The sequence below is a fragment of the Spermophilus citellus genome (assembly GCF_964194105.1).
Source record: "Spermophilus citellus genome assembly, chromosome: 4".
In the NCBI taxonomy this organism is placed as follows: Eukaryota; Metazoa; Chordata; class Mammalia; order Rodentia; family Sciuridae; genus Spermophilus; species Spermophilus citellus.
The window spans coordinates 1179413-1199694 of record NC_138185.1 but is presented as its reverse complement, the minus strand read 5'-3'; positions in this window follow the sequence as shown (position 1 = coordinate 1199694).

The following is a 20282-nucleotide window of genomic DNA, read 5'->3' as shown; positions in this document are numbered from 1 at the left end:
CACGAGGAGACCAGTGAGGAGTCTGACCCAGCGCCCGGTCAGGAGCACTGGAATCCGTGTGAGCCTGGCCCTGCTTCAGCTGGTTCTCCTCTGCAGAACTGGGGACCTGCCGGGGCGGTATACACAGCCTTCTAGAGCCAGGTGGCCTGGAATCAGAGGTGTGCTAGGAAAGGACACAGAGACACCTTCCTCGTGGTCTCCCAGTCTGATCAAGAAAATCTCTAGGGAGATTCTTGATGTGAAACAGGTCGGCCTTCTTGAAGTGGGCCAATGACTTGCAAGGTGGCGTGGGGGTGGGCTCTGCTGGAGGTTCCTGCGAACCTCAGGCGGGGCTTCTGGAAGTCTCCGTGGCATGGGTCCTGAGGCTGGGAGCCAAGCCAAGAAACCCCTCACCTGCGGACTTCAGAGCAGAGCCTCCACTGACCAGTCCCTCTCTCCCCCTCTCCTGGGGTCACATGGCCGCTCGTCAGCCACCTGCCTCAACCTCAGCCACAGTTCTGTGGTGTCAAGCACATTCCCGTTGCTGTGTGACCATCATGCCACCCACCCACAGAACCTTGTCATCTCACAAAACAAGCTCGGTCCCTGCTAAACATTACTCCCAGGCTGCGGGCCCTGGCCCCGGTCCACTCCTGCCCATTCCACTCCTGTCTGGCTGGTGGCGACTCCTGCCAGTCTGTCCAGTGGGTCTCTCTGACCACCTCATCAGGGTGAGTCCAGGGGAGGGGCAGGCTCGCTTCATGCTGCAGCAGGCCAGAATCTGGAGGCGCCACTTTGTCCCTCCTCTCCCCCCCACTGATGGACCCCGGGCTGCTCCTGCCTCTGGGCTGGGTGGACGCTGGGCAGTGAGTGTGGTGAGAAGTTAGTGCCCCACTTTGTGTCCACAGCTGACTGTGGAATTGGTGGGAGGGAGGTGTCCTTCTCATGGGGCTCTGAGTCCCCCGGGGTCTCAGTGCCTTGAGCCGCTGAAGCATAGGCAGGCTGCCCTGTGTGGGTGGGCCCTGCTGGTGACCCTCAGGGGCTTAGACCCCAGAGATAATTTCTGGGTCTCACAGGGCTTTGGGGCCCGACCTCTGGGGAGGCCGGGAGAAGACACAGGCGAGTGTCCGACTGCCCCATACTGTTTTCCTGGACCCTCACCAGGCCTGCGTCCTGCTTCCCAAGGTGACGTGGGACCCTGGGCAGATGTCTGCTGGGAGGAAGGGCACAGGTGGCCAAGAGAGCAGCTCTCCCCACTCCGCAGGGAGATCCACATGTCTGCTATCTGGCAGATGGCCCCAGCAGGTTTGGGGAGGCCCCTCCACCCGACTGTGAGCCCTGGTGAAACCAGGTCTGCTGTCAGTGGGGGAGCCCCGACACAGCCAGTGGGCGTCCTGGTGGAATAGGTCATGACCCCGCCCCTGCGGGCCAGTCCCAGGCCCTGAAAGCAGCTGCTGGAGCTTGGAGGTCCCATGGTCATCGCTAGGAGGGCCAGACAGAGGGGTCTGGGACTGGGTGGGCAGGGTGGCCTCTCAGGATGAGAAGGAGCATGCATGGAGAGATCTGAGCAGAGTGTCCAGGACCTGAGGTAGCCATTTGAGGAGGGGGTTAGGCAAAAAGGGCCATGGGGTACGAGGTGGTGGGACCTCCCAGGCAGTGTTCTGAGTGGGACCAGCACAGGGGGCCGGGCCTGGAGGCCCTCCCAGCCCTGCACTCACAGGCAGCCTCGATCCTGCTGTCAGTGAGGGACTGTGGAGGCCAGTCCTCCATCCCTGCCTAGAGCTCCAGTTTCTAGGAGTGGGTCTTAGAGTCCGAGGCAGCTTCCTGGGCCGCCAGGGTGCCTGGCCAGTCCAGGGGCTCTGGTTGGGGCCTGATGGAACCTGCCAGGCCAGGAGCTCCCAGGGCACCCGCTCTTAGACTCGACTCGGGAAGCGGGGATTGTGTGAGCAGCTGTGGCCCTGGCCTCGGCACAGCTATTGTTGTTCCCCCTCTGGCTGACAGAGGGTGCTGTTGGACAGGACGTGCTGTCCTCTGGGCTCCAGTGTGGCTGACCCCACCTGGCCTTGGCGGACAGAGTGCCCAGTGGGTGCATAGAAGGGAGTGGGAAGAGGGAACTGTGTGCGATGACAGGGGAGAGTGACATCCACTTCACCGCGGGCGGAGGAGGAGGATACTGGAAGGGGGCTGATGGGAGCCTGGGCCCTCTCAGGGGGCTAGTGATGTGGGGGGGGGCTATGGGTCCCCCAGACCTGGCGGCATGATATCATTGCAGTCCAAGCCCCAGTCCATCTTCCTCCCCGCCAAGCTGGGCATGTGCCCTGGCCTAGGGTGTTCACTCCCTGGTCATCCCCATCAAAGCCACAGGGCAGGGTGATGGGTGGGACCTAGGGGGCTCAGTGGCTGGTGGAGGGCTGTCCCCACCTGGCACAGTGGGGCCACTGAGACTGCAGTGTTGAGGTGTGTGGCCACCCACCCAGGCCCTGAGGGGACAGGCCTTCCTCTAAGACATGGCTCTGATCCCCCAAGGGCACGGGGCCAGGAGAGGGAGGCTGTCCTGGAATGGAAACTCAAGAGGCAGATGCCCCAGGGGTGCGGTCAGGCTGAGCACCGCCCCCTGCTCATGGTCTGTGGCACGGCCTCTGCACACTGCAGGAGCACCATCGCAGTGTTCCAGGGAGGACAGTCCCATGTGGCCTGTGGTCCTGCTGTGGCCCTAGGCCCATCCTGGACATCCCAGTGTCTTCTCTGGCCCGTGGGAGTCTCCCCGCCTCCCATCTTTCACTTGCATACCGTTCTAGAACCAAGGCTGGGCCTGGCTCCAGGCCACCCGCCCATACTGTCCCCAGGTGCTAAGCAGCCCTGCCCTGAATCTCCAGCTCAGGTAGAGGGTTGTCCCCTCCTAATCACTATAAGTGACACTTTTCTGTCTTTCTTTAAAACAGGCTCTTTAATAGCCACTTAATATTCCTAATTAGTGTGTCAATGTCCCTTCCACCTCTTGGGCTGCCCCCCCCAGTTAGGGATCATTGTCTTTTATCTGTAGGACAGCAGTGCCCTGAGGTTCCTATTGCTTCCTTGGGGACTCCAGAACATTTGTCCCTGGGTGGGGCCACTCTGACCTGGGACAATGTCCTGAGTGGGGCCTCCCAGTCCCCAGCCACACTCTGTCCACTGTGTGCCATGGACAGTGACCAGCTGGTGGTCCCTCCCCCTCCTGGTTCCTGCCAGGCAGGGGAGGGAGGAGCCAGGGCCTGTGAGTTGGATGTGCGCTTTTGATGGGTATTTACTTTATTATGTTTAATTGAAAGCCTGAAGCTGAGGCATGAATATTCAGCCTTGGAGGCTGGCGCAGGGCCAGTTCTCTGTGATGCAGGACGCGCCCAGCACGGGGCCTGTCCAAGGGGGAGCTGCGGTGGGGAAGCTATTAATTGAAATAGCTTCATTAATTAGTAATTAGCAGCAGGGTAATGACTATGTCGCCGTCGTATTTCAGCGAATGCCCTTCATGTGTTGCACGGTCTTTAATTAAAGGACGAGGATTTTAATCAAAGGCAAGCTTGGCCCTTTGGCCTTTGGAATACAAAAGATGCTCCTGCCATTCAGAGAAGCTAGTGTGGAGGCAGGGGGCCACGAGGGTCACAGACCAGTGCAGGAACCACCCAGCTTAAAGGAGCCACAGAGGGAGGCTGAGAATCCGTCAACACCCACCCAGCCCCCAGGGGTCCCGGAGTCCTGAAGGGGTTTGGGAGCTAGGCTTTGGAGGAGGATGGAAACCCGTGGGCCAGCCCTTCCCCGGCCTCATCCTGTGCCCCCGTGAGCTGGGCCATCCACAGGCCTAGGCTGAGTCCAGCTGCTTTCTCTTCCTGTTCCCCTCCGGCAGCCTTGAAGCCAACGGCCACGCTGCCGCGCCTTGGGGAAAGTGCCACAGCAGTCAGGAAGGGCTTCGTGCCACAGCCTCCTAGTTCCCACCCCGTAGCAACCCCACCTGCCACGGACAGCCCTGAGCTCCACCTCTCCAGGGTCTCCCCGTGCCTGGCCTCCTACTAGACAGACAAGCAAACAGCTCTCCTTGTCTGTCTCCTCTCTGTGCTGTGGAGCACATTCACAGCAATACACACGCACACGTGTGCACAGGCCGCACTCCTGCCTGCTCAGTCACCCACACGGCTGTGTGCATGTGCACCCCACACATTGCACGCACACACATGCCCACTGCAGACCCGGAGCTGTGTGTGGTCTGTTATCCATGCACACGCACACACATACCGGTCCTCAGGACTCAGTGGATGCAGGGTGAGTCTGCAGAGTTTCTGCGTGCAGCTCTGCGCACCTGCCCATCCCAGCATCCCCAGGTGGTGTGGTGGGCGGGGCTCCCTGTTGGATGGGGTTCATATCCCAAGCTTCTTTTGTCCTGGTGGAGGGTGTCAGCTGAAGGATCAGGAGCCTCTTGGGTCATAGAAGCCCTCATCCCTGCTTCTCCCCATGTCTCTACCTGGGGGACTAGTGCAGCTTCAGGATGAAGTGGGGACACTTGTCCCATGCTGTCCCAGCCCTGATGGGCTACCTTGTTGTGCCCATCTCAGGCAAGGTGGGCGGAGGGGAGGGGAGGGCCATCTGCATAGGATGCTTCGCTATTTTAAAACCTGGCCCCACATTCACCCTCTGCCCCAAGAGGTGGATTCTGTCTCTCCCATTGAGCCTGGTGGCTCTGAGCTGGACTGGGATGCCTGCAGATTCAGCCTGTGCCTGGACACTCACTCCTGGGACCCAGTGCTGTGCTGTGAGGAAGCCCTGTCTGCCCATGCAGGACACCTGGAGAAGCTGGCCAGCCTCTGCCGCTCCAGTCCGGCCAGCTGACTCCAAGACAGGGTGGTCCTGTGAGCCTCCTCAGATTTCTGACCCACAGAAACCCTCAGAGACGAGGAAAAAGAACCAGGTCTGGGGGCAGATTCTTCCACAGCTGCAACAGCCATGGGCTAGAGCTGGACGCAGTCTCACAGGACGGGCTGCCGCCACCGCCAGGGGGCAGGACGAGGAGTCAGAACAGCTAGAGCTAAGATCACGGGGTGCGAAAGGGAAGGGGCGTACCGATCCTGGCAGGGCACTGGGGAGAGCAGCCCCAGGGGCCCCTCAGTGGCTGGGAGCTCGGCGTGATGGGCAGTACGGGCCCAAGCACCCAGCCCTGGCTGTGGCCACCCGCGGGAGCCCCCACCGCCCGGAGGCTGCTGAGCTTTGCTTCAGTGTTGCTTGCAGACAATTTCCCAGTGCTGAGGTCCCTCTTCCACAAGCAGTGTGCCTGAGTGAAGGGGGGCAGCCAGACCTCAGTGTGCCTTAGGAAAGAAGCCTTCGGCGGCAGTATCCCTGGTAAGGTCATACTGACCGAGAAGCCACTGAGCACTCCAGAGACATGTAGCATAAAATACTGCCTGTCCAATTAAATTACTTAATTTAACATTAACTACCACCCTCAGAAACTGCAAGCGATTCCCATTTCCCTCCTTCCTCAGGCTTGGAGACCCTCCAGCCAGGGGGAGACAGGAGATGCACCTCAGTATTTTCCTTTAAGAGGACGCCCGACCCCTCCCCAGCACAGGTGCCACAGGGACCTGGCTGTCTAACTGTAGAGGCATTTGAGTCCACATAGACTGGCCCTGTGCCCAGCACCAGCTAAAACCAACAGAGGTGGTGGGGATGTGGGGGCTGCTCTCCTCACATTGTTGACTTCCCTCCTGCCCAGAGCCAGGGCAGGATGGGTCTCCAGGAGCTGCTGGAACACAGGACACTGGGCTAGCAGCATGAACAAGAAATGCCCTCCCAGTCCTGCGGGCTGCAGTCTGAGGTCAGGTGTGGGCAGGCGGGCTCTCCCAAGGCCTTTCTCTTTGGCTTACAGATGGCCCCCTTCTTGTCTCCTCACGTGGTTGTGCTCGAGGGTCTGTCCTGGTCTTCTCATCAGACACCAGTTGTGCTAGAGTAAGCCACCCAGTGGCCTTGTTATGAGACTCAGTGAACTCTGTAAAGACCCCAGCTCCAGGCAGGGTCAGACTCCAAGGTGCTGGGCGGGAGGTCAACATGTGTGCTGGGACAGGATTCGACCCCTACAGTAGGGCTCCACATTCCCACTTCATGTAGCAGGGCTCCACTGGAGACTGTCCTGAGGCTCCCTGGACACTGCCTTGGCCCCTGGCTCACAGCAGAGGCCCCTTGTGCAGGGAAGAGGCCTGTGCAAGAGTCGTGACTTGTCAGATGGAGGTGAAGGCCTTGTGCTTTGGCCCCAGTTGGGACATTCTGAGAGCTCCCCCAGGTCCAGAAGTCCGAGGACCACCCTCCGCAGATCTCCCCCTCATGCAGTTCGCAGAGTTCTGGTCTAAGGCGGCCCTAACCCCCTCGGAGATGTGCTCCCTGCAGCCCTCGCGCTCCCGAGACACCGTGTCTTGTCAGAGACTCTCCCTGTATTAGAAAGGAAAGAAGTGCCTGATCACAGGCCATATGCAGCACTTGCCTGTGGCTCATGACCTCAGATGAGTGGCACCAGGTAGACTAACTGTGCAGGCCAGTCCTTCTGGCCACACGCAGGCCCACACACAGGGTGCTCATCAGCATTAGCCCTCAGGGGAGCATGCCTGGGTGTCTGCCCCAGAGAGATGCAAGCAGGTCTGAGCAGGACAAGGACAGGAGTGCTCACAGCTCACGCCAGCCGGAGGTGGGAGCAGCCCAGCAGCCCAGGGGGGCAGTGCCAACACCTGGTCCATCACACAGGGGAATCATATGGAGAGGCAACCAAGATACACCGGAGAGCACTGCTCATGGAGAGGAGCCACAGGCCACACACGCTGCAGCTCCCTGGGCATGCACTGCCCAGCACAGGCAAGGCCACCTTAGGACTTCACAAGGCGTGGCTACTTGGTTCATGTGAACACTGGCCTGGTGTACCCTCTGCCCTCAGGGCCTCTGTGTCCTGGGCAGACTTCCTTCTTCCAGCAGCCTGTCGTGGACAATAGATGTGACCCTTGTGCCCAGCCAGGAGTGATGGGCAGCTGAGAAGACTGGCCAAACACCTGGGCCAAGAGTGACATTCCCAGGGTGCTCCGAGCCTCCTGATGGGAGATGACCGCCTGCCTGGGCCCGTGCTGCCCTCCCCGAAGGGTCCACCTCAGTCGTCCCTCCCCAGTGAGGACCAGTGAGCACGGGCTTGGCCTGTAAGGGAGCCCCTTGCCCCTCCCACCTTGATATTTGGTCCACATGGAGTGAATCGTGGGCAGTGAGTGGCCTCAGGCCAGTCTCCCTCCTGGCCCATCTGTTGCTGGGACAGGCAGGGACTCGGGAGACAGATGGACACTTCTGGTGAGGAGGTGCCCTCTGAACTGGCCTGGCTCTTCTCTGGCTCCTTAACTAGCACCCCCTGCCCACTGCCCTGACCCCAGCCTGGGCACATGGTGTCTGTAAGGAGCCATCTCCGGAACTGGCCCTGATTGGCAGCTTCTGGGCAGCTCTTGCAGAGACTGAGGCATCTGCTGCCTCCTGGTGGGCCAAATGCTGGGCTCAGTGAGTGAGTCCAGAGAGTTAGGGGAGGTGCTGAGGACAGACAGGGCAGGGCGGCCAGCCCCGCCCCGCCCCGCCCAGCCTGCAGGACGGGCCACTCTCCACAGCAGGCCACAGAACTCAGTTTACTTACAGAAAAATGAAGGGTAGAGAGAGGCCCTGGGCACGCCCACAGTCCTGGTGCTGGCAGGTCCTGTTTGGGGCCACCCCGCAGGGCAGGGACAGGTGCCCTGTGCCCAGGGCCCGGCATCCCGCCCGGGACGCGTGGCTCTCTTGTGGCCTCGCCTCGCTGTTCGCAAACTGCATCTTCCTCTGGTGCGGAGAGAGTTGGGTGTCTGTTTGCTTGCGGGCAAGATTCAAAGGGTTTGAAGAATCGATGTTTCCCTAAGTTTTAGCTGACATTCAATTTTAATGACTTTCTAAACAAAGTAACCACTGTCTGCTCGCTGGCTGGTGTCTGACAGGTGTTGTGCCCATGTGGGAAGCTGCTGCTGCAAACGTGTTCCTAATCGCTCATAAATAACAGGCACTTGGCCGCTCCCTTTGTAGGTGGCACTGCCAACAGCCAATTTGTTCCTCAGAAGTGGCCACGCTGCCTGTCAATCAGCTCTTGCCGCAGGCACTTTTTGGTGATTAGAAGCCCCTTGGAGAGCGAGAACTCCAAATTAGTTTTAAATAAAAAATAAGAATATTCATGCTGCTGAACATCTGAGGGTGCGGAACGACGAGTCCAGACCGGAGTCGGGCCGGCTGCCGCTGGGGAGGGGCCGCAGGCCAGGCCTACCGGGGGCCCCAGGGGCCAGGCGTGGGTGGTGGCACACAAAGGACCGCCAAGGCAGGATGCCAGGCGGCACTCCCTGTGCAGGAGGGAACGCCATCCCGAGACAGCCACACGAGAGCGCGGCCCTGGTGGGGGACTAATTGGCAGGCTGGCGACCGGAGGGTTTCATGTCCCTGTGCCTTTGCTGGGACATAAAAGCTCCTTGGAGGAGCAGGAGGAGCAGTGAGGGAGACATGCCGGTCTCCTTGCGAGGAGAACAAATGTTCCCTTTGCAGAAGTCACGGTGAGCGGGCCGTGTCAGAAGGAGCAGCCCCAGGTGGCCACTTGGCAGTCCTCCCTGGGACCCTGGTGGCCAGGCCCAGCTGGCTTGGTCCTGTGTGCCTGCCTCCATCTGGGGTGAGTCACGGCTAGCTGCTGTCCCCTCTGCAGTTCAGCTGCTCACCGGGATGCTCTCCTCTGCCTTAGGCCCTGTTTGAGGGGCCAGCGTTCAGGTCCCAACCAGACGCCACCCTGCCCAGCCCATGAACCACAGGAATGAGCCCCACCAGGGAAGGCGTGTCCAGCCTGGGCCAAAGGAGGTTGTGCTGGCTCCCCAGGGAGGTGAGGCCAAGGAGCAGAGCTGAGCACAGGCTTTGGATGGTAGGTAAAGTCCCGCTGCCTCTGTGCACCGGACACAGGAGTGTTTCAGCAGAGACTGGAGAGAGCTAGCTGCAAGGAGACCTCTGGAATCTCCTGTCATAAGTCCTCAGAAGGTCGTGGCATGAGGGCCGAGGGGGATTCAGGGGATTCAGTGGTCAACCCACCTTGGGTCACGGGGGGTGCCCTCCTCTCCTCCCAGAGCCTGTGGACAGAGGGTGTAGGCAGGCGCAGGGCTGGGGGCTGCCGGCCAGGTGAGGGCTGGGAGGAGTGGGACTGAGGGCCTGCTGAAGCTGTGAGCAGGCCCTGGCAGCCTAGGGACAGTAGAGGGCCTGGGGCGGTGGGAGAAAGGGATGGCTTAGAGCAGGACAGGCCCAGGGGAGCCAGGAGGCCATGGGGCAGGGAAGCTGGTTTTGGCCACCAACCAGTAGGCATGATGCTCCGAGTCAGGCCAGGCTCCTGGATGGGCCCAGCCCGAGTTTCCCCCAAACACACGTTACCCCCCTGCCCACCTCTCTGCCTCCTCCCAAGAGGGACCTTCCAGCGGCCACGGCTTCCCCTTGGTCCAGGATCTGCCCTCCAGGTGTGGCCTGACACCCACAGGCTGTCCTTGCTGTAGTGCTTGCTAGCCTGGCCCGGCGCCTCCCAAACATACTCCCCAGTGGTCTGGGGCAGGGGATGGGAGCCTGGAGGAGGCCATGTGTTTAGACTGGACCCAAATGAAGTGCCCTCTGCGTGCCCTGTCCACAGCCCCCTGGCCATTTTTCGGGCTGCTGCTCTTGTCCTCCCTGGCTCTCCAGCTCCTGTGTGGTGACAGGCAGAGATGAAGCCCTGTGTGGCTGGACCTGGCTTCCAGCGAGGGCAGGAGGATGGTGGACTAGCCCCCGCTCTGGGGAGTCGGCAGGGGAACTGGGTGCCCCGTGCTGCTCCTAAAGGGGTGGGGAGGCTGCCAATAGAAGCAGTGACCTCTGAAGGTGACCCAGAGAGGGTGGGGGACCCCTGCTGCCTGCCCTCATGGAGCACCAGTCTGTGGGGCCGCGGGCCCTTGGCCTCCTCAGGCTCCACAGGGCTGGCCCGTGCCTGCCCCAGGCCTCCTGCCTTGGTGTTCTCCCTGGAGCAGGGCTACTGCCTCCTCCTGCCCATCCTTGGTGCTGGCCACTGCAGTCCATCTGGGGTCCAGGCTCAGACCCAGGCTCCAGGCCTTGTCTATGGAAGTTACAGACTGGGCCAGGGACAGGCCCACTTCCTCTTTGAGCCTCAACCTGCCCACAGTAGGGCTGGGCAGGCAGGGGGTTTAGGTCCAGCAGGGGAGCTGCTGTGGGTCATCCCCGTGGGAAGACTCCAGGTGGTGGACGTGCTCACTGATGGTTCAATCTAGCCAGAAGGCGCCTGGCATTATTCTTCCCAAGCTCCCTGTGGCCCACCTGACATTGTCCTCTCCTTCCCCGAGCTGCCTCTGGCCCCCTGGGCACCCCTCAACTCCTCCTCCAGGAAGTCCTCCTCCTCCGGCTGCTCTCTACTTCCCGCCAGGCTGCTGCCCACTGGATTCCACCAGGCATGGCCAGGCACCTGGACACGGGCCTTTGCCCTCTGTGGCTGAGGCTGCTACGCCAACATCCACATTCTTTTCCCGGGAACTCAAGTTTTTAAAAATTGTAAAATGCAAAAGTGTGAACTTGACCTTGGGGGCCAGGGTTGAGGGTGTGGAGTGGTGCCCAGGACCTGTGCGCTGGCAGCACTGTCCACCCACACCTCCTCCACTTGTCCCAGACCTAGGGTGCCCAACAGCAGCAGTCCCAGCCCCCACCTGACCCGTGGCCTGACACTTGCTGCTGCCCAGGCTGAACGACGCTGGACACGCGCAGGGAGGAGGCGTGCTGGGCGGTTTCCTGTGCGGCTTCCCACCCAGCAGTGTTTCAAAGTCCACTGGTGGGGAGTGGGGTGTGTCCGCGCAGCTCCTTCCCAGGACTGGACAATATCCCACTGCTGGTGGACCTTGCTGGGTCTGTCCACTCCCTAGCCATGTACTTGGGCCGGCCCCACCTCCTGCACACTGTGCACTGTGGAGCCCTCGAGGGTCTGTGACATAAGTATGTGAGTCCCTGTCCCCTTGTGACTGTGTTGGGTTCCCGGGTCTCTGGTGGCCTTTGGCTGCTGGCAGCTCAGAGGGGGCTCCCGTGGCCCATCGATCCTGCCCCTGGCAACAGCACATCCAGAGCTGGGCAGAGAAGAGCGGTTCCTGCCAGGGCAGCACCCGACTCTTGCCATGGCTGCCCTGCCTCCCCTCAGGGCCAGGTCTCTAGCACAGCGCCGGTGGTTCTTTGCTTCAGTGGCTGGGTGCAGCCCTGCCTGACACCCGTCTCCAGCTAAGCCCCTGTCACACTACTAAATATTTCAGCAAAGGAAAAAATTTTAAACGTGTGGCCAGATGTCCAAGTTGACAAAGTGCTTAAGGCGTTTGACTGATAAAAAGCCCGAGCCTCGGGTAGATGGGATTGGAAACCTGCCCGAGGCGAGTGTGCCATGTTAAGAACATCCCGGGCTCTTTTGTGTGGGCTCAGCACACAGAGGTTTGAAGCTAGCGTCCATCTGTCGCCGCCGTGCAACCTGACATTCAACAAAGCCCGGATCGAACCTGGAGCGGCCGCTGCTGGGCAGCAGGCCTGAGTGGGACCACGTGGCCGGGAGCTGGCTCAGCACAAAGGAGGCCCCATCAATATGCATGAGCCAGGCTGCTGGCGGGAGCTCGGCCACGGTGGAGAGGACCCGGTAGGCGCCTCTCTGTGGCACTAGCTCCAGCTTTGCTCCTCGGAGATGGACTGCTGCCTGGCACTGCCTCCTGGGCCCTCGAGGGCATTGCAGGATGGGCGGAGCCTGCGGAGGTCACACTTCTCTCCTGGGCACAGGGTAGGCGTGAACCAGGACGTGCACACAGACACCTCCCCAGACTGTGAGGGAGAAGGGAGAGAGAAGGCCCAGGCATGGAGGCCTGGAGGGGCTAAGGCCCATGGACGCACTCACTTGCTTCTCACTCCAGCTCATCTAGCAGAGAAAGAGCTTGCCTCCAGACAGGCCGTGCCCCCCACAGAGGCCCCGGGGACTGGCGAGGACCCGGGACAGGCCGTGCCCCCCACGGAGGCCCCGGGGACTGGCGAGGACCCGGGACAGGATGTCCCCCACACAGAGGCCCGGGGGACTGGCGAGGACCCGGGACAGGATGTCCCCCACACAGAGGCCCCGGGGACTGGCGAGGACCCGGGACAGGATGTCCCCCCCCACAGAGGCCCCGGGGACTGGCGAGGACCCGGGACAGGCTGTGCCCCCCCCACAGAGGCCCCGGGGACTGGCGAGGACCCGGGACAGGCTGTGCCCCACACAGAGGCCCCGGGGACTGGCGAGGACCCGGGACAGGCCGTCCCCCCCCACAGAGGCCCCGGGGACTGGCGAGGACCCAGGATAGGATGTCCCCCACACAAGTGCCCTGAGGCTTCTGACCCGTCTGCCTTTCCTGTTTGCACCATGGACGTGCGGACGTGGACCACAGTGATGGTGGTAGTAACGATGGTCCGGCATCCCTCCTGTGACACCCTGCCTCCTCTCCCCGACCCGACACAGACCACCAAGACTAGCACAGTGTCCCTGGCCTCCCACAGACAGGCCCAGCCTGGGTGGGGAGTGGGCTCTGCTCTGGAAGGGCCTGGTGCCACGAGGCCTGGCTCTGCACCCTGCTCTGGGAAAGGAGGCCTTGGTGCGTCTGCCTCGGTTGGTTGATGCATTTAGCCCCAGGATCTACAGACCACTGTCCAGAGTGAATCCTGAGTCTCATACTGGCCCCTGGGCCCACAGGGGTCCCAAAGCCCTCAGACGGTGGCCTCCTCTGCCCACACTTACCACACGGTGGGTGAACACATCCTGCTTTTCTTGACTTCCCAAGGTAAACCTGGAGACAAAGCAGCTCTGTTCACAAGGTGCTCAGGTGAGGCACTCAGGTGAGGCGCTCATGTGAGGCAGCCCCTGCTCAGGAGAGGTGGCCCCGGGCAAGCCCCAGGGTCTCAGAACCACTGTGTTTCAAATGCCACTTGGCCTGGTCAACGCCTCACTGGCTCTGGCCCAGGCAGGGGGACACCCACTCACCTGGAGTCCCTTCCCAGAGGCACCTTGGGTCATCCACAGGAAGTGATGCCATGGGAGGGGCTGTCCAACCTGTGTCCAGCTTTCTGCTGGGCCTTGTCTGTCAGTAGACTCCTCTCCTGACCTGGGCCTGACCAGCAACAGCAACAAGGCAGCCAGGCTGAGGGCAGGAAGTCGGAGTGCAACTCTGCTGCTGGTACCATGTTGATGAAGAGCCTGGGGGTGCAACAGAGTGCAGGTGGGCCGGCACAGGTGGGTAGGTGGGCAGGCACAGGTGTATAGGTGTTCAGGTGGGCAGGGTGCAGGTGGGTACGTGTTCAGGTGGGTAGGTTCATAGGTGGGCAAGGCACAGGTGGATAGATGTTCAAGTGGATAGGTTCATAGGTGGGCAGGGTGCAGGTGGATAGGTGTACAGGTGTGCAGGGCACAGGTGGGTACGTGTTCAGGTGGGTAGGTTCATAGGTGGGCAAGGCACAGGTGGGTAGGTGTTCAGGTGGGTAGGTTCATAGGTGGGCAGGGTGCAGGTGGGCAGGAGTGCAAGTGGGCAGGCACAGGTGGGCAGGGTTCAGGTGGGCAGGTGTGCAGACAAGGTGGGCAGGGCACAGGAGGGCAGGATGCAGGTGGGCAGGGTGCAGGTGGATAGGTGTACAGGTGTGCAGGGCACAGGTGGGTACGTGTTCAGGCGGGTAGGTTCATAGGTGGGCAAGGCACAGGTGGATAGGTGTTCAGGTGGGTAGGTTCATAGGTGGGCAGGGTGCAGGTGGGCAGGCACAGGTGGGCAGGGTTCAGGTGGGCAGGTGTGCAGACAAGGTGGGCAGGGCACAGGAGGGCAGGATGCAGGTGGGCAGGGTGCAGGTGGATAGGTGTACAGGTGTGCAGGGCACAGGTGGGTACGTGTTCAGGCGGGTAGGTTCATAGGTGGGCAAGGCACAGGTGGATAGGTGTTCAGGTGGGTAGGTTCATAGGTGGGCAAGGCACAGGTGGATAGGTGTTCAGGTGGGTAGGTTCATAGGTGGGCAGGGTGCAGGTGGGCAGGCACAGGTGGGCAGGTGTGTAGGACAAGGTGGGCAGGGCGCAGGTGGGCAAGATGCAGGTGGGCAGGGTGCAGGTGGATAGGTGTACAGATATGCAGGGCACAGGTGGGCAGGTGTTCAGGTGAGCAGGGGTACAGATGGGCAGGCACAGGTGGGCAGGGGTGTAGGTGGGCAGGAGTACAGGTGGGTAGGTGTTCAGGTAGGCAGGGTGTAGGTGAGCAGGAGTACAGGTGTGCAGGGCACAGGTGGGCAGTGGTGCAAGTGGGCAGGAGTACAGGTGGGTAGATGTGCAGGTGGGCAGGGCACAGGTAGTCAGGGTGCAGGTATGCAGGAGTGCAAATGGGCAGGGTGCAGGTGGGCAGGAGTACAGGTGGCAGGGTGCGGGTGGGCAGATTCACAGGTGGGCAGATTCACAGGTGGGCAGGGCACAGGTGGATAGGTGTTCTGTAGGCAGGGTGCAGGTGGGCAAGGGTATAGTTGGGCAGGCACAGGTGGGCAGGGTGCAGGTGAGCAGGGGTACAGGTGGGCAGGGCACAGGTGGGCAAGAGTGCAAATGGGCAGGGTGCAGGTGGGCAGGGTGCAGGTTGGTAGGTGTGCAGGTGGGCAGATTCACAGGTGGGCAAGTTCACAGATGGGTAGGGTGTAGGTGGGCAGGGTGCAGGTGGGCAAGTTCACAGGTGGGTAGGTGCAGGTGGGCAGGTTCACAGGTGGGCAGGGTGCAGGTGGGCATGTTCACAGGTGGGTATGGATGGCAGTGGGCAGGGGTGTAGATGACCAAGCGCAGTGAAGGTGGTTGTCAACCTGGCCGAGAGGCTGCCCTGCTGGGTGGTTGTCTCAGCTGGGAGACGTTTCCACAGGAGAAGATATATTCATGCCCACGTTGGGATCACCTTTTCTGAGTGGTGGTCAGTCAGATTCTGTGAGCCTGATCCTGTCATGCATTCTGATGTTGCATTAAGGGCCCACACTTCCTGGGGGTTTGCAGGCCCAGGGGGCAGTGTGCTCTGGCCCAGCCTAGATCAAGGTCTTAAAACCCATTTTGCAGACCAGGATGCTGAGGTCAGCTTGTCCAAGTCTCTTGGCCATTGATCCAGACCCTGGTTCGGGCTGTCCCAATTTTCTGCTCACGGTCAGGCCAGAGGGATGAGAACTCAGCAAGACCCCGTCTCAAAATAAAAGTTAAGCAAGCCTGGGGATGTGGCTCAGTGGTAAAGAGTCTGTCTAGGGGCATTTTGGGATCCCAGGATCTGTAGTCTTCTGTCCACTGCATGGAGGGAGGGTACAAACCTCCAGCATCCCTTCAGAATGTTCTAGCAGAACTTTTGCTTTGTTTTAAAACAATAGAAGCTTAAAGTAAACCACACAAAGGAAACTTAATATGGTGATTTCTATATGGGACCCAGCACGGTGCCCCGTGATATGGTGGTCAGTGGGTTAAGCCATTAAGTTAATTAACATGGGCGTTTATTATTGCTCATAAGAGACAGTCTTGGTGGGCAGATGAAACCAGCCTAGCTGTGTCTCCCCTCCCAAGCATTTGGGCAGGGCGTCTGGGGACAGGGGACTCAGTACAGATAGGTAGGGACATAGAGATGGAACGCTCACCCTCGAGAGGCCGGCAAGTGCCACTCACACCAGCCACACCCAGCGTGCAGGATGCGGGTGGGCAGGGCTTCTGGGCAGGTGGACCCGGCCCCAGACAGCATGGGTGTCAGCCAGCTCCTGAGGGGCCTGGAGAAGCAGGTGTGCCACTCAGCAAAGAACCTGAAAAGGGTGGATGAAGGAGACTGGCTACCCCTGGGGACATCCCCATGCAACTACAGAGGCCGAGTCTCAGTGTCCAGTGCAGACCTGTCACTATTTTACCTGTGGTAGGGATCTCTGGGTGTATCCTGTAAGTCGCTGTCAAGGAGCTACTCCAGTGTGAAGGCTTTAGAACAGGCACCTTTTCTGTTTTGGGGGCAATCCTTCTCTTGAGAAGGTGTGGTGGCCTTCTAGTAAATGGGGAAAACAAGGCACAAGGGTTGCTAGGCAACTTCCAGGCCAGCCTAGGCAACTTAGGAAGACCCTGCTCAAAATAAAAGTTAAGTAAGGCTGGGGATGTGGCTCAGTGGTAAAGTGCCCTGCGTTCAGTCCCCGGCACCAAAACACAGGGTTTTTTGTTTTTTGTTTTTTTTTTAAAGAGAGAGTGAAGGACAGAGAGAGAGAGAGAGAGAGAGAATTTTTTAATCTTTATTTTTTATTTTTTGTTTTTTTTTTAAAGAGAGAGTGAGAGAGGAGAGAGAGGAGAGAGAGAGAGAGAGAGAGAGAGAGAGAGAGAGAGAGAGAGAATTTTTAATATTTATTTTCTAGTTCTCGGCGGACACAACATCTTTGTTGGTATGTGGTGCTGAGGATCGAACCCGAGCCGCACGCATGCCAGGCGAGCGCACTACCGCTTGAGCCACATCCCCAGCCCCAAAACACAGGGTTTGAATGCCCACACTCCGCAGCTTACTGTTGGAACAGCCTGCGCCCGATTCCTGGCTGGATGCTGAGGCCCCCTGGCCAGCACTCTGGCCCTCTGGCGCAGCCTCCTCCTGGCGTTCTGACATGCCCACACCTCTGGGTGCCTTGGTGCTCCACGTTGGGTCTCCTGAGCAGGGGAGAGCTTGGCACTTTGCTCAGGGCCACATCTTAGTTACGGGCAGCTGCCAACTTTCCCTGTGAGGCCCCAGTCCTGATGTGAGCAGGCAGGGGACGGGTGCTCTGTGGGAAGCTCAGGGGGAGGCCCTGCGAGTGTTCTGCCCCCTCACCTGGGCAGCAAGATGAGGGGGTTTCCCTAGGCGCGTGAGGTCTTCCTGAGCATTCAGCATGCACCTTGCTGCCTGATGCCCCATCCCCACAACCCACAGCGCGGCTCCTGGGCAGGGGGCAGAAGGGCCCTGAGGGTCCAGTGTCCCTGCTGCTTGGCTTCTGGGGCCCAGCTGGCTTGCTCACTCTGGGGGTTCCTTTGGGGGAACAAAGTTACAGAAGAGAGCCGAATGTGTCATGTGCCAGCTGTCCCTGTGGATTTAGGGGGTGTGGTGGCTGCCCTTTGACCCTGTCCCCACTGAGGATGGGACTTCTCATCATGGGCAGGTAAAGACTAAGGGAAGTATTAAACTCTTCCCTGTCCATGGGCTGCATGACCTTCACACAACCTTGGTGAACCTGCCTGGGTCACTCAGCAGGAGAGCTCAGCCTTCCCCCTCTCAAGGTTGTCACTCCCTCCCTGTGGGGATCCAGGGGGGATGGAGTCCTGGGGGGATGGAGTGCCCTCGAGGGGATCGCCAGGTCGCTTTAGAGCAGAGATTTCTTTGTTCTCCCTTGAGTTTGAGAAGCTCCTCTGGAGAGGAGACTCTGGAGTCTCAGGAGGAGCGGCCGCTGCGGGACTCCAGCCGCGGTCCTCAGGCTCCGCGCTCCCACCTGGCGCCTGGCGGGTACTCCTTCTCTCCCCGTCTCCTTCCACTTCTGCTCTTGCCTCTGGATCATCACTAAGATGAGCACCCCCTGGTGTGAAGAGGGCATCTCCATGGTCCGTGATCCAGCCTGCAGAATTCAGCTGGGGCTGCTGGGACTTTGTACCGAGACTGGCGCTCAGAGGTCCTGGGGCCGAAGCCCTACACCGGGGAGTCGCAGCACCACGTCCCTCCCGGGGCTCCAAAGAAGTCCTCCTCACCTATCCTGCACCTGGAGAAGGCTGTCAGTCCTCAGCTCCTGGCCACACCGCTCTCTGCTGTCTGTCACCCCTGCCATGTCAGTCCGTCCCTGAGTCCCTCTTACTCTGGCCAGGGTGTGTGTCAGGACCCAAGCCTCAGCCTCGTCACCTGTGTCTCCATAGGAGGCAGATGCACAGGTTCTGAAGACAGGCAGCCAGGTCCAGGGCCACCAGGGACCGACCTGCTGGAGCCGTGGAGATGGAAGTGTGGTCCTGGATGCTGTGAGAACAAGTGGCTCCCTCCAATTTGGGTGAGAAGGAGGGGGTGTGTGTATTGGTCCCCCAAGAGTGACCCCATCCAAGACAAGAGCACCTGACTTACCTCAAGCAATGCCAGTTGGGTGTCCGCCGAGGCCAGGGCCCGTGTAGATGCTGCATGCCCGCTCTAGTGGCATCCTGGGACACCATGCCGGGAGCACCTGCCAGGGTGACTCAGGGACCTCACACAGCTAACGGTGGCTGCCTGCAGGTCAAGCTGGACCCATGCAGACCTATCTTCTGGGGCCACCTCTCAGTCCACTACTTTCTTGCTTTAATTAGGAACACTCCCCTTGGTGGTGGGGGAGATGCAGAGACGGCTCCAGCAGGCGAGAAGTCCCCCCACGTCCGGGATGCACCCTGCTCACTTGCTGGGGTCTATGGGACATCATGGGTTCCACCTAGAGGCTGCAAATGACCCCCCTGCTGAGTGTGGCCACGGTGTTTTCTGCCCCTAGTGGGCTCTTGCCATCCTGTTAGCTGTGTGGACGGCATGGCTCAGGCTCCACGCGGGGCCTAGCGGGGCTGAAGGACAGAGCCCCACAGCAGAGCACTCAGTACCTTCCCAGAAGGAGGGGACAGCCTGGCTGCCTCTCCACAGAGGCTGAGTGGACGCTGCTCCCAGGGACAGGGCAAGGGTGACCTGTCACCACTTCCCAAAGCAAAAATGTCCAAATGGAAGTGTGTGCACGCATGCATGTGTGGATGTGTGTGTGTGCACCTGCTTGAGTGGATGTGTGAGTGTGCATCTGTGAGTGGGTGTGTATGTGTGTTTGCATGTGTGTGCTTTAGTGGTGTGTGTGTTCATGAGAGGGTGTGTGTGTGTGATGTGCATGCACACATGTGTGAGTGGGGGGCTGGGCATGTACGCATCTGTGAGTGGGTGTGTGAGGATGTGCACAGGCATGCTTGAGTGGGTGTGTGATTGGGCATGTGTGTACATGTATGTGCATGTGAGTGCATGTGTGGGTGTGATTTTGCATATGTGGGTGTGAGTGCATGTGTGCAGGTGTGAGTGGATGTGTGAACATGAGATTGGGTTGTATACGTGTCTTCAGGTGTGGGTGGGTTTACTGAGGTGTGCAGATGTGTGAGTGGTTGTGAATGGGTGTGTGCACAGATGTGCATATGTTAGTGGGTATGCACATGTGTGAGTGGATGTGTGCACATGTGCATTTTCGATTGGGTATGAGTGATTTTATGTACATGTGCATACTCATGAGGGGATGTGTACATGTGTGATAGAATGTGTGGGTGTGCACACAGGTTCATGGGTTTGAGGGTGTGCATGCATTTGAGTGGGTGTGTGTACATATGCATATGTGTGAGTGGGGTATGTGCAGGTGTTAGTGGGTATACATACATGTGCTCATGTGTTAGTGTTGGTGTTTGAGTGTTTATATGTGTGAGTGGGTGTGTACTTGTGTATGTGTCCAAAGCATAGGTGGGTGTGTAATAGTGAGTGAGTGTGCATGCATTTTTAATATGATTGTGGGTGAGTGTGCACATGTGTGGGTGGGTGTGTGTGCATGCATGGGGAGTGGGTGTGTGGGGTGTGCGCATGTGTGAGTGACCATGGGTGGTTTTCTGTACATGGAAGTGGTTGTATATGTGTGTGTGTACATTTGTGTGCTTGAGTTGACTTGTGAGTGGGTGGGTGTGAATGTGCATGTGTACTGGTGTGAGTGGGTCTGTGTGCATGTGTGTGCATGGACACATGTCACATGTGGATGTGTCCACACCTAAAATCTTTAATGATTTTGGAATAAGGGCTTCATATTTCATTTTGTGCTAGGGCTGCAGATTCCATGGCCAGGCCTATCCCAGGAAACCTGGGGGGCAGGCAGGCATGCTATCTTTTGGAGGAAGGGTTATCAGGTGGGTCTCCACTGGGTGTTTCAACCACATGAGTTTTCCTAGTTAATATGACTTGGGGACTTTGGGGGCTAAGTGTATGTGTGAAGGGGAAGGCCAGGGGCAGATGTTGCAAATAGCACAGGAAGCCCAGTGAAATTTGAATTTCAGATGTGCAACAACAAATACAATTTTGGCATATGTATGCCTCATGTAGTACGTGGGATTTATTTGCTGTTTTTAAATCGCACCTTCCTAGATGGGTGTATCTGGGCAGGTATCAGGCAGTGGTCTCCAGGAGGGACTGGGCAGAAGGCCCCACTGGGCCTTG